The sequence below is a fragment of the Protopterus annectens genome, chromosome 15.part0 (genome assembly GCF_019279795.1).
Source record: "Protopterus annectens isolate FY-2018-M chromosome 15.part0, PAN1.0, whole genome shotgun sequence".
NCBI lineage: Eukaryota > Metazoa > Chordata > Ceratodontiformes > Protopteridae > Protopterus > Protopterus annectens.
In genome coordinates this window covers 459738732-459752240 of record NC_056749.1, presented here as the reverse complement: position 1 = coordinate 459752240, position 13509 = coordinate 459738732, and positions in this window count along the sequence as shown.

Sequence of the window (13509 nt, the reverse complement as noted above, 5' to 3'; positions counted from 1 at the left end):
TTTCTTGCTTGTTTATGTACCAAATGTGCAGTGGTGGTATCTTGTTAAATGGCCTTGCATGGCCTTGCTGGGATTGTTGTGAAGGCCCTCGATTCATGCATTACTGCTAGCATTTAGTTTTTATGCAGATGTTGTGTTTCAACTGGGAGACCATTGTCCTTGTATACATCTGTCTTCCATCGCCCCCATCCAAAGGTCCCTGTGGTCTGAGGGGTCTGTGTTGTCTGTTCTGTTTTATTGAACATACCCTGTGTGACCTGGCTTGCACCCGAGGCCCACCATAGGAATTCCTTTTTGTAGGCATGGAGATGGTTGTATTGGTGCCTCTAAGTTGTTGCTGTGCTGAGACCATAGGCTTTTTAGGTACCATTGAAGCTTTCTCATGTAGTCTTGCTAATGGAGCCAGGAGAATGCATTGTCCTTTGTCAATCTGTGCCAATTGTCTGAAACAGAGATATAATTTCCCAGAGCTATTTGCTCCTTGGTCCAGCAGGCGATAGATAGAGACGAGTGAATTGTGTTGTGCCTGTGGGGCGTGGGAGTGTCCCTCTTTGGTTTGCTGGTGGCCATTGTAAGTCCCTGTAGGACCTTTGTATTGTCCTCTTCCTGCCTCTTCCCGCGCCCTGTTTTTTACCCTTTGAAATTTTCCAGGATTAGGGAAGGAAAGGAGTTTTTGGAGGCTGCTGCTGCTGAAAGGCTGAGGCTGAACCTGGAGGAATCTTGGCATGAACTGATTTGCTTTTTTTCCTCGATGGACTTTAACACATCTTTAGCATTATACCAAAAAGCTTTAGCTTTTCAAGGGAGCATCAGAGTTTTTCTTAACATGATATGTGAGGTTGTGTTTTTTTTTATGCATGTCTGAATGACTGCCCTGTGCGACTGCTGCCCTACATGAACTGCCCAATGCATAGCATCATCACACTGCAGAAAGTGATTGCTGCTGACTTGCTGAGAATTAGGTACAGCTTCATAAAGACTTCCTGTCTAAAGGATGATTCAAATTGTATGTTTTTTGTAAAGGCTAAGGGCCTGTGCTGGGGCTTTAAGGAAGGTGGTTCGCTTAGAATCAGAATATTCCTGGCCTTGCTCATTGAAATGTTCCCTCATGGTATGCAGAACTTCCCCAAAAGAAAAATCACCTCTCAGGGGAGGCGGCGGGGATGGAATCCTATCCATCCTCTCATAGGTCTGGAAGAGCTCTCTGTGACCATCAGATGAACAGAGTCCTCAGAATCTTCATCTGAGAAACTGCACAGGAAAAAATGGAAATTGCAGGAACAATACATACAGGGGAGGAATGAGGTTTAAAAGAAGGCAGGACTTAATGAGCTATGTAATATTTGACTGAAAATGATTGTGTATATTACAAATAATATATAATGTTTGCAACTGAGAATGTGTCAGTATGGTTTATGATGTAAAATGCTTGCAACCAGGACTGTGTCGGTGTGGTTCGTTTTCATTTATATAAATGTATGATTGCTTATGTTGAAGTGATGGTTTAATAAAGTTGTTTCTTGTTTAAAAAAAGGGGGGGACAGGAAATGAATAATTAATTTATGCAATGTTGCTTAGGTTATATGATACACAGCAATAATGTTTGTTAATGTAACACAGTTTGATTACTTTTGTATAAATGTACATTTGCCTGCATCACAAATGATGATTGAATCAAGGTGCTTAAAAAAAAAAAGAAACACTGACTCATCTTGGGAAGGGAGATCAGAAGACCAACCACCTTTCTGTCTCATAAGCTTGAATATTTTACTGAAGGAGACATCCTCCAGGGGTGATCTGGAGGACCCTTCCCCCCTCATCGAAGTCAGTGTCATCTGTGAGGGATTCCCGTGTGGAATTTAACTGCCTCCTCTTGCATGTACGTTTCCAAGGGTGCTCTGGAAAGGGCTTGGAAGTGTGAGGTAAGTTCTGAATGAGGACCACCTCAAGACTTGCATGAGCTGGCTGCCCCAATGTAACAGGATGTATAGGCTCTGAGACCAATGTAGACAGCTGTGAAAGGGATGGACCTGAGGGGGGCAAGAATGTCTTATCCGCTGAGGTGGAGAAAGCTCTGTCTACTACCTTGAAGGCTGAAGAAGCAAGAAATGCCCTGCCAGGAGCCAAAAACAGCTGCCCAGGATGGCTCAGAGCTTCACCACGACTCTGCCTCAAAGCAAAAGTTAGAGCCAAGCTGTCCAGTGTGAAGGCTGCCAGAAGAAGAGTCGGCTCTGAGAACATCACAGTTGACGCTAACTCCCCAGATCTGGTGCTGACTGATCAGAAACATACCAGTCGAAGAAGACCAAGCCTTCAGATCTGACATAGACAAACTTGGGATTCTCGGGTCTGATAGCTCCAAAATCAAAGGTCAGGTTGGAGTTGAAATCAGCAACTGGGTAGGGGCCAATGGCAGGCTTATGGGTCCGATGGGAGATGGTATAACTCCCAACTGAATCAGGGCTCAGACAGAGAAACTTCCTCATCATCCTGTCCACGTCAGCTTTGGTTAGGCTCCTAGATGATCTGAGAGGCAATGAGGTGGTAGGTAGCCTGGAGCTTCTTCTTGGAGTCTGTTGGAGGAAGGATGAGTTGATCCAAGAAGTGACTGGCTCCAGGGTAAAGGAGGAACAGCGGTAAGCCAGAGACTTGGTCTTAGACCTTGTGTGATCCAATGGACATGAAGGATCTGATGGTTTGGAAATTCTTCCAGGTGGAGTAGAATCTGGAACAATAGAAAAATAATCAGGGGATCATTTCCTTCCTTCTTTACTCTTCCACAATGAATCCCCTTTGGTTTTCTCGGGAGAGTTCTTGGAAAGGGAAGCTCCAACAGACACAGAAGCAGAAGTAGAAAAGCCTGAAGAGGAAAAATGCAAAAGACCCTTCAAAACCAACTTACTGTTGCATTCAGCAGGGCTCGGTGGTTGAAACACACACATATGTCACAGTCTGCATCTAAATGTGAAGAACCTAAACAGTATACTCACTCTTGGTGGGCACTGAAGTTTGATATTTTGTACCCAGAGGAGGTGTATTTTTTAAAGCTGGTTGGTTCTTCTGACGTTATCTAAAATTAAGGAAAAGAAAAAAACAAAAGGCAAATGAGAAAAGAAGATTATAAACAATGGTAAAAATGAAAATATTACCAAGAATGGTAAAATTTAGAATACCTGAACACAGGTAGCAGTTGGAAGGAAAGTTTAAGAATTGAAGGCTTACGTCAAAAGAAGATGCAGAAAATAAGCTATTTTTTGTTAGTATTAGAAAGGGGAGGAAGAACCAGAAAAAGGATGGAAATATAAGTACTTAAGCTGTATAAGTAAAAAAATATATATATATTAAAATGTCACTTATCCAATGTTGAGAAATATACCCGAGCTACGGATACCAGATCCATTCACTGAAGCAGCAAACGAGACCTGGGGTTATACTGTTGATGAGGAGGATTAAGGGTAAAGGGAGGAGGTCATGCTACAGATCCAAGTCTTTAGAATTGGCCAAGGTCGGATCAGAGACCCATCAGTTGAGGAATAGGATGAAAAGACATAATCCGATCCTTAGTTTTATCCAAATAATATCTGAGCTGTCTAGGCAGGTCCAAGCTGTGAAGAACCTTCTCAATGGCAGAATGTGGAGAAAGAAAAAAGGAAGGAAGTTGAGTACACTGATTAAGGGACAACTCATTAACCACCTTAGCCATAAAAGAAGGATTAGTATGACAGACCCTGTCTCTGTAAAAAATGAAAAAAGCAGGAATAGCCATAAGAACTGGAAGTTCAGATGCTTTCTTGGCAGAGGTAGGAGCCAGCAGCAGAAGACTCATCCAAGTTCTAAGTTGCAAGGAAGCTGAACTAGCAGGTTCAAAAGGAGCCCGAGTCAGTTTTTCAATTACAAAACTGAGGTCCCAAAAAGGTGGACTTGGCTTTCTTGACAGCCGGATATGAAGGATACCTAAGAAATTGCTTGTCTCAGAGGCCAAGGTGGGGGGGTTCAAAGGCAAACAAACAGAGATTGCTGACAGGTGAGGTTTAATTGAAGAATATGCCAAGCCAGCATAGAGCAAATCACATAAATAAGACAGAACCAAGGGAACCCCCACTGAAAAGGAATACTGATGTCTAAAGCACCACCAAACAAAAAAAATCTTTTCCATTTAGACATATATGCTAACCTCTCAACTGTCCAGATTTTTACATCATATTTTTGGCCTTTTCCTCATAAAATGTTTGGCTTTTTGGAAAATCACTGGGATGAGCTGAGGACTGAAGTCAGTAAATAATGTCATACATTTGAGTGTCAGACTTAATATTCTTCAGAAAATGCATGCTAATTCAAATCTTCTTATTCTAGCAGCTTTTTAAATTTATAAGATCAATATTTAAAATATGTCCTTATTTTGGGCTTTTGTCCTCTCTTTGTCCAGATTTCTTATGCCAAGAAGTTGAGAGTTATACATATCTAATTTTCTGGTAGTGGGTTTAATGGCCTCCTGAAGAACTCAAAGCACGTTCTAAGAAAATAGGTGCCTAAAGGGGATCAGAACCTTACCACCCACAGTGTCATTTGAAGGGTAGACAGGTTAGGACGAATAAAAGATCCCTTGTCTTTTGTCTGAAAATCCATCCACTTGGTGAGGTAATTTGTGCTGATCATCCCTGGCCATATGAAAAAGAGGGGGGAAACAGTGCTATCTAGGCCAAAAGGCCAGGATTTTGGGAGAGTACTACTTGATCTTGTTCCGAACTCTTGGAAGGGGAGGAAAGGCATACAGAAACATTCCATTCCAAGGAAAAAGACAGGGTGTCCACTTTCTAAGTCAGAGGACTTAGTACTCTCAAACAGAAAAGAGGAAATTGTCTGCTCCAGGAAAGGCAAAAATATCTACCTGAGGAATACCCCACTGATGGACTATGTCTAGAAACACATCTGTGAAGCATCCATTTATGAGCCTATGTTCTGGACGTGCTCAGACAGTTGGCCACTAGATTGTACTCTGAAGGAATGTAAACCACCTGAAGAGTCACCTGATAACTGATAGTCAGATGCTAGGCCTGAAGAGCTAGTCTGCAAAGGAGACAGGACCTCACACCACCCTACTTGTTAATACTCCACATCAATGTGGTACTGTCCGTGAGGATTTTCAGGGGGTTGGGAAGAAAAGGGGAATGAAATGCCTGTAGAACCAGAAGTTGAACCTTCATCACTTTTGTTTATGTCTGAAGAACCAACCTGCAGAGGAGGTAAGACTTTTCACAGGTTGGTACCAGGCTATCGGTCATGTGGCCTATACAAGCCAAGCCATAACAATTCCCTGGCTATTTCTTCCCACAATATTTACTTCCCTGGACCCCTGTCTAGCAGGGCGACTGACGTGATCCCCGGGGTGAATTTCCTGTCTCCCATTCAATCGTCAAGTTTCCTTTTGAGTCCCTGCTGCTTGTTGACATAACACTTCACTGTGGTATTGTCCATGTAAACCTTCAGAGAGCATGAAAAGAGCATGGGGTGAAAACTCTGAAGGGTCAGAAATCACAGCTCTCATCTCTGATGTTGATATGGTCTGACCTCTGATGGGGAGGTCAAAGACATTGAACTTTCAGCTGATCACAGGAAGCCTCTCACTCCATGTCTGAAGCATCGTGAATAGTTCTTGAGAAGGAAATGAAGGCTGAAAGGGTAGGCTTGGGTTGAGGGTAAGTTGCTGAATCCACCACTCAAATTCCTGCTTTAGACAAGGAAGGAGAGGTATACTGAAATCTAGAGGGTGGCAATGCTGAAGCCAAACTGACTTGAGGTACCACTGAAGCTTTCACATGTGCAGTCTGGCAAGAGGAAGCACTGGAATAAAAAATGCCATGACTCCCAGGGCTCGAAGAAACTCTGGCTAAAATAGCAGGCAGAGGAAAAAGAGGCTGAAAGAACATTGTTGAACTTCTGGAGGTGGAAAAGAAGCCAACAATGGCACTGTCTGAATCCTACTACCCAGATACACATGGTCTTGAGAGGGAGTTATGGCAGATTTTTGAAAACTGATAGTGAACCCCAGACTTTGGAGAAGAGATATGGTGAAATCCAGATCCTGTAACAAGTAGCTGGGAGAAGGCACCTGAAGCAAAAGGTCATCTAGATAACGAAAACTCCGAATGCCTCTGAGCCTGCAAAATGCAATCACAGGAGCTAGGCATTTTGTGAATAATCTTGGGACAGTAGAGAAGCCAAAAAGCAAAGCAGAGAACTGAAAATGACAGGAATAAACAGAGAAACGTAAAAACTTCCGGAAAATATGAACATGAAGGTAATTTCCTTCAGAAAAGTACAGTTGTGTACACTTACCATAAATGTAGATGTTCGAGTGTATTCACTGTTGCAGTCATTACATTTGGGTAATCTGTTGGCAGGTTGCCCTCAGTCGGCCTGAATTCCAAAGTCTTGGGTCTTGCATCGGTTGCTGTCTTCTCTTCCATGACGTCAGGTCGTCAGGGGTATAAAACATGCAGCCGACGCCGTTTTCTTTAATTTTCTTGCCCCTGATGTTAGGTGCCCCCAAAAAGGTAGCAAAATGATATATATATATATATATATATATATATATATATATATATATATATATATATATATATATACATGCATCAATATAAACTCATCTACAAGCAAATACACCATATGGGTTTGTAGAAGATAGAGAAGATGCATCAGAATGATAGGGGGATGGCGGGAGGGTAACCTGGACTGCAACAGTGAATACACTCAAACACCTACATTTATGGTAAGTGTACACAACTGTACTATGTTATTCATGTTTCACTGTTGCAGTCATTACATTTGAGTAGAATCCCAAAGCTATGGTTGGGAGGCTGGAGCTAAACAGCATTAGGTGCGGCTATAAGGCCCTGCAGCACTGCAGTGGCAAAGCCTACCCTGGACTTGGAGTAGAGAGGCGAATGGTAATGCTTTGTAAAGGTGTGAACAGAACTCCAAGTAACAGCCTCTAGAATGTCTTTGGTTGGTACTCCTCTGAGAAAGGCTGCTGAAGTAGCTGCAGCTCTGGTGGAATGAGAACTAATGCCCTTGGGCACAGGTTTGCCATGGTGTAAGTAGCAGAAACAGATGCAGTGGCTTATCCATTTTGAAATTGTCTGCTTTGAAATAGCCTTTCCTTCTGATCCTGCAGCATATGACACTAGTAATTGCACAGTTTTTTTTAGAGCTTTAGTCCTGCTCAAGTAGAATCTTAGTTGTCTGTGCACGTCCAGGGAATGCTGTATTCTCCCTCCCTTGTTCTGCGGATTTGGATAAAAAGTTGGCAGATGAATTGTTTGGTTAACCGCCACACTGGAAACCACCTTAGGCATAAAAGTAAGATTTGTCCTCAGAGACACCCTGTCTGGGTAAAATATGATAAAAGGCTCTACAGCCATGAGGGCCTGTAGCTCTGAAACTCTTCTTGCTGAAGTAATTGCTAGTAGCAGAGCTGTTTTCTATGATAAGAACTTTAGATCAGCGGTAGCAGCTGGTTCAAATGAAGGCAGGGTGAGCTTTTCCAACACATAATTGAGGTCCCATGCAGGTAATGGTGATCTTCTAGGAGGCCTTAACTTTTTGGCTCCTCTAAGATACTGCTTTAGTAAAGGATGAGAAAAGATTGGTGGCTTTGTATTGTAATGAGCCGAAATGGCAGAGGCATGGATTTTGATTGATGAGAAAGATAGGCCTTTGTCAAGCATATCAGTTAAGTATTGTAATATCTGAGGAATATTTGGTTCTGCTGTGTCAGTACCTTATGCTTGATCCCAAGCACAGAATATCTTCCATTTGTCAACATAAGATTTTCTAGTACTAGGCCTTCTGGCTTCCAAAATGACATCCATCACAGCTTTACTGAGAGGCGTTGTTTGTATGACTACATGATTAGCCATGCTGCCAGGTTCAGAGTCTGTAGTTGATTGTGCAGGATCTGATTGTTTTGCTGGGACAGTAGTTGTGGTCTTTGAGGCAAGGTCCAAGCTGGGTATTGAGACAAGTTCCTTAGGAATGGGTACCAGTATTAGCGGGGCCAGTCTGGGGCAATTAATATCATCTTTGGCTTCTCTTGTCTGACTTTTAGGAGTACTTTGGGTAGAAGAGGCAGAGGAGGAAAGGCGTAAACACATAGGCTTTTCCAACTGAATGATAGGGCGTCCACTTTCCATGCTTGTCTGTGATAAGTCCTTGTGCAAAATCTTTTCAATTGATAATTTTGAGGAGAAGCAAATAGATCTATGTCTGGGCTCCCCCATTTCTCTGTTATCATGCTGAAGACTTGTGGATTTAGTTTCTACTTGTGAGGATACATAAGGTTTCTGCTTAAATCGTCTGCCAGAGTGTTTTGTTTTCCTGGCAGGAATTGAGCTTGAAGATGTATTTGGTAGGTCAAAGCTGTGTCCCACAGTGCCATGGCTAATCTGCAAAGGGGGTATGAGTGTGTGCCCCCTTGCTTGTTTATATAACACATAACAGTGGTGTTGTCCGTCTTTATCAGTAGTTGTCCTGGATGAAGTAAGTCCTTGAAGACTGTTAGGGCATTTTGAACAGCTAGCATCTCTTTCTGGTTGATATGTAGATGCATTTGTTTTGGTGCCCATAAGCCCTGAATGCATCTTCCTGCCATGTGCCCCCCCCCCCCAGGCACAATCTGATGCATCTGTTAAGGTTTGGCTGGCAGGGGGTAGAGTGAAGGGCAGTCCCATGCCTTTGCCCACCACAGAAACTCCTGTTGCAGGTAGGGAATGAGAGGAATCATTGTTTCCAGACTGTGTGAATGTTGACTCCATAAACTTTTTAGGTACCATTGAAGTTTCCTCATATGCAGTCTTGCATATGGAATTAGTAGGATGCAGGATGCCACGAAGCCCAGAGCCTGCAGAATTTGTCTTGCAGTAGACTGTTTTTTTGTTGCCATCAGTTTTAAGTAAGTAGTCAGTTGCCTTTGCTTGTCTGGCGTGAGGTAAGTCATCTGGGCAGTTGTATCCAAGCTTGCACCCAGGAATGTTATCTTTTGAGAGGGTAACAGTTGTGATTTCTTTTCGTTTATTGTGTACCCTAGGCATGATAGAAGCCTTTTCACAAACACCAGGTGTCGAAGAAGAATGTCCTTGTTCTCTGCTTGAATGAGACAGTTGTCCAAGTAAAGATATATTTGTATACCTCTTTGTCTGCAAAATGCAATTACTGGTGCCAGGCACTTTGTAAAGACCCTGGGCGCAGTAGATAAGCCAAAGGGCAGTGCAGAAAATTGGTAATGCATTAAGCCAGCTTTGAATCTGAGGTATCTTCTGCACGATTGTCTTATTGGGAATGCAGGTACGCCTCTTTTAGGTCTAAAGTCACCAGCCATGCATTCTTGGCCAGAATGGGCAGAAGCTGCTGCAAAATCAGCATTTTGAATTTCGGAATGTCCAGGTATGTGTTTAAAATTGCTAAATCCAGTATTGGCCACCAGGCCTTGTCCTTTCTGGGTACCAAGAACAGTCGAGTAAAAACCTTGTCCTTTTTCCTGTTCTGGTACTGTCTGAATGGTGCCCATATCCATGAGGGACGTAACCTGTTTCTGTGCTTCTGCCCATTGATTTTTTGGCAGATCTGGCCAACCATTTGCCATTGGCAGAGTGTGGAAATGGAATCTGTATCCCTGTGATACAATGTCTAGTACCCACTTGTCCTGGGTTATTAACTGCCAATTTTGAGCAAATAGTGCTAATTTTCCCCCTATGGATGCTGCCAAAAGATAAGTGCTTGGTGTAGGCAGAGGGAAGTCATTGGGATTGCTTTCTGTAGGTTTGCACTTTATCTCCTCCACATTTGGAGGTAGAAGCGCCCCATTGCTTTGACCTGTATGAGTCTTGCGCCTGGTATCTGGAACCCTTCGGGCATCTGGATTTGCCCATTTGAGCTCAGTCTGACACAGGAAAGGACCAATTTTTTGTAGGCCAGTATCTACAAAATCTTGGTGGCTGCACTTGTAAGAAGTCTTTAACAGTTTGCATAGACTTAGCTTTGTCTTCCATTTTCTTTAAAACCTCTTCTGCCTTAATACCAAACAGAGAATCATGCTGTAAAGGTGCATCTGATCAGGCAAATTTTGTTCCTTTAACCAGGCATGCCTCCTAATCACAGATCCAGTAACTGCGGCCCTGCAGGAGGCCTCCAAGGAATCAAAACCACATTGCAAAGTGTGCTTTCCAACATGTCCAGCTGCATGCAATAATTCCTGCAATTCTTTATTTTCTGCACATTCTGAAATCAACATCATTTTCTGTTTCAGAAATCCCATAACATGTTGTTGGTACTTAAGAATATGAAATTGACAGTTTAAGGCCTTGATTGCCAAGGTTGCAGATGTATAAACCTTTTTTCCCATCTGTCTAGTGCCCTTGAATCTCTGTCAGAGGGAGTAGGATTTTTTTGCTGTTGAGGCCTTAACTCCCTTTGGACCCTGTGAAATAGTTTCAGGATCAGCAGCAGGGTTTCTAAATAAAAATTTAGGTGAGTCAGGGACCCTGTAATATCTGTCAGGCTTACTGGGAGCCGGAGGGTAAGGAGTCAGGGGTCAAGACGGACTCCGAAAATACATCATCCCCAATGTCTAAAACAGGGGGAATAGCTAAAGGCTTGTGCTGAGGGAGAAGAAGGAAATCCCTGAGTCTCTCTTTTGATTATGAGAAGTCTCGACTCTCCCAGTGAAAATGCTTCCTCAAAGTATGCAAGGTTTCTCCAAATGAATAATCCTCAGGAGGAGATGCAGATGGAATCGACTCCTCAGCATCAGAATCCTCATAGGGAGGTATAGATAATTCCTGATAAGAAGAGGAATCAGAAGAAATAGAAACCTGATCTGAAGATTCATAATCAGTGTCTTGCCTAGGCCTCTTATCTGGAGGGGGATGGGTACCCCTGATCAAGTTAATAAGGTCTTCAGTCATTTTGATCATCTGTTTTTTAGGCATAAAGGCCTGTGCACGTGGCTCATGCGTCAGTTTTTTAGTTTCAGAAGTTGCTCTTGTCTTTGGTTTTGCAGCTGTCGTCGGTTTGATATACAAATGTTGAGGTCTGAATACACCCTCAGAAGCTGGTGCCTGCTCAGCGGCTCTGGACCCATCCGAGGGAGATACATCCGTCGGTCCAATACCTTGAGTATCTTGCGGCATGCCAGACTCCACATGGGTGTCGGTAGAGGCCTGTGACTCGAAGGCAGTGGGTATCAGGGGTTGCGAAAGCACCTCACAGAGTACAGGCGAACTGGCGACTGGCTAAGGAGAAGCTTCGACGTTGGTTTTGGATCTCGACTGCCTTCCTCTGTCCTTTTCTTTGCATTTTTTATGTACTCCGGTAGTCGGATTGCTATCCGCCGACATTTCTGGGTAGTTAAATCTGTTTCCAAAATACTTTGATGCAAAAATATACCAACGCTTAATAGTGCGTTGGTTAAATCTAGCACAGCACCGACAGCCTGGCACATTGTGATCAGGGCCTAGGCAAGGAATACAGTATAAATGGAAATCTTTATGAGGTATTTGCTTCCCACAAGTAATACAATTATTAACTTTTTCTGACATCGGTAAAAAGCAAAAAAAAAAGTTTCCCCAACGGGGTACTTAGCTTTAGTGAAGACTTCGGTTCTGAAACTCAAACTCGAATATTTCAGTAGTCGGCTGACCGGCACTTACGAAATGCTTCTGCTTCGGGCACTGCGCGGCAAGAAAGACTAAAGAAAATGGCGTTGGCTGTATGTTTTATACACCTGACGTCATGGAAGAGAAGACAGCAACCGACGCAGGACCCAAGACTTTGGAATTCAGGCCGACTGAGGGCAACCTGCCAGCAGATTACCCAAATGTAATGACTGCAATAGTGAAACACGAAGAACATCAAGGACACTAGAAAAGCCTGGGGTAGAACTACAGTAAACAGAGTTTAAAGAGTAAGCAACCAGGAGAAAGGTGTTGAGCAAGAAGAGATACAGAAAAGGACTTTAAGTGCCCTCCTTTCGAGGGACCTGGAACATCCTCGAGTAAAATCCCTTTCCCACTTGTGAAGGAGGGACAGGCTGAATAGTTCTCTGGTCCAATAGGGACCTAAGAACCTCAGAGAAATGAGGAAGTTGTTATAGAAGAGGCTGAGGGATCCCTGAAAAAGGAGGGACAGATTTCCACACCATGAAGTTAACCCTGGTGGATGACTGACAGAACCTAAGAATATGAAGTGATAATATGCCAGTTTGGAAGACAGAGGGACAGCCAAAGGGGGCAGGGAGGGCAAGAAGTCAAAGAGAAGCAGGCTTGTAAAATAAATGAGGCTTCTGAGCCACAGAAGCCTGAGAAGACTTAGAAGGAAGAGCTTGCCTGCCACCCTTCCCACCTTTGTTGGTCTGACGAGGCTGCCTCTGAACAAAAGAAGACTTAGTAGGATAGTTCCTCTGGAACTTAGAGATATGAGACAAAAAACATGTTTAAGATTCTGCAAAGCTTTACCTTTTTCTGAAAGAGACTTACACATACCAGCAGCAGTCCCAAATAGATATTTATTGCAGCTTGGCTTTAATGTCTTCAGGTAAAGACTGCAGACAAGGCCAAAAATAATGCCTCATGACAGACCCAAAAGCAGCAGCTCTGGAAGATGCATCAGCAGCATCATAGCTACACTTGATATAGTGACAAGCCAGCTGAGAGGTAGAACCTAAAATAGTCAGAGCAGAAGAATTTGCTTCAGAATCAGGGAAGTCGATAATAATCAAGGCCAGAGCATATTTGGTAATGTGGGTCCGATAACTGATGACATTAAAGGCCAAAGTAGAAGCAGTATAAACGTTCTTACCAATTCTCTTCATTGCCCTACTATCCATAGCTGAAGGCAGTAGCTTGGAAGAGGGTAAAAGGTTAGAAGACTTGTCAGAAGATGCTGACACCACAGCAGGGTTAGCAGAAGGAAACTTAAATAAGAACTGACAATCCTCAGGAATCTTACAGAATCTGTCTGTTTTCTTTGGAGTAGGAAGCTGAGAATAAGGAGACTTACAGAGGCAGCTATAAAAATGTCTAACAAAGCAGCCAATACAGGAAGTACTGCCCAAGGTTTAGGAGTGCCTACCTGAAGCAGCTCATAATACTTTATCTGGATATCAGACACCTGAGAAGTAACCCACAAAGTATTCTATCATTCAAGCAATAATATTCCCAAAACACAGTTCCTCAAAAGGAGACTCAGACTCTTCTTCTTCAGAACCATAAGCCAAAGGTGAAGGTATCTGAGAAGAGAAGGATAGGGGACTCATCATCTGATTCTGAATCCTTATCTGAGGTATCGGGCTCTCTAGCCCATTTAGGAGAAGAAACCCAAGGGTAAGAAGGCACAGAAACCCCTTGGGGAGGTTTCAATCCCATTAAGGCATTAAACAGCCCTGAGTAAACTCCTGCCATTACCTCTGAGGATCCAGAGGATCCATAGGGTGTACAGAAGTATGTTTAGTTAACT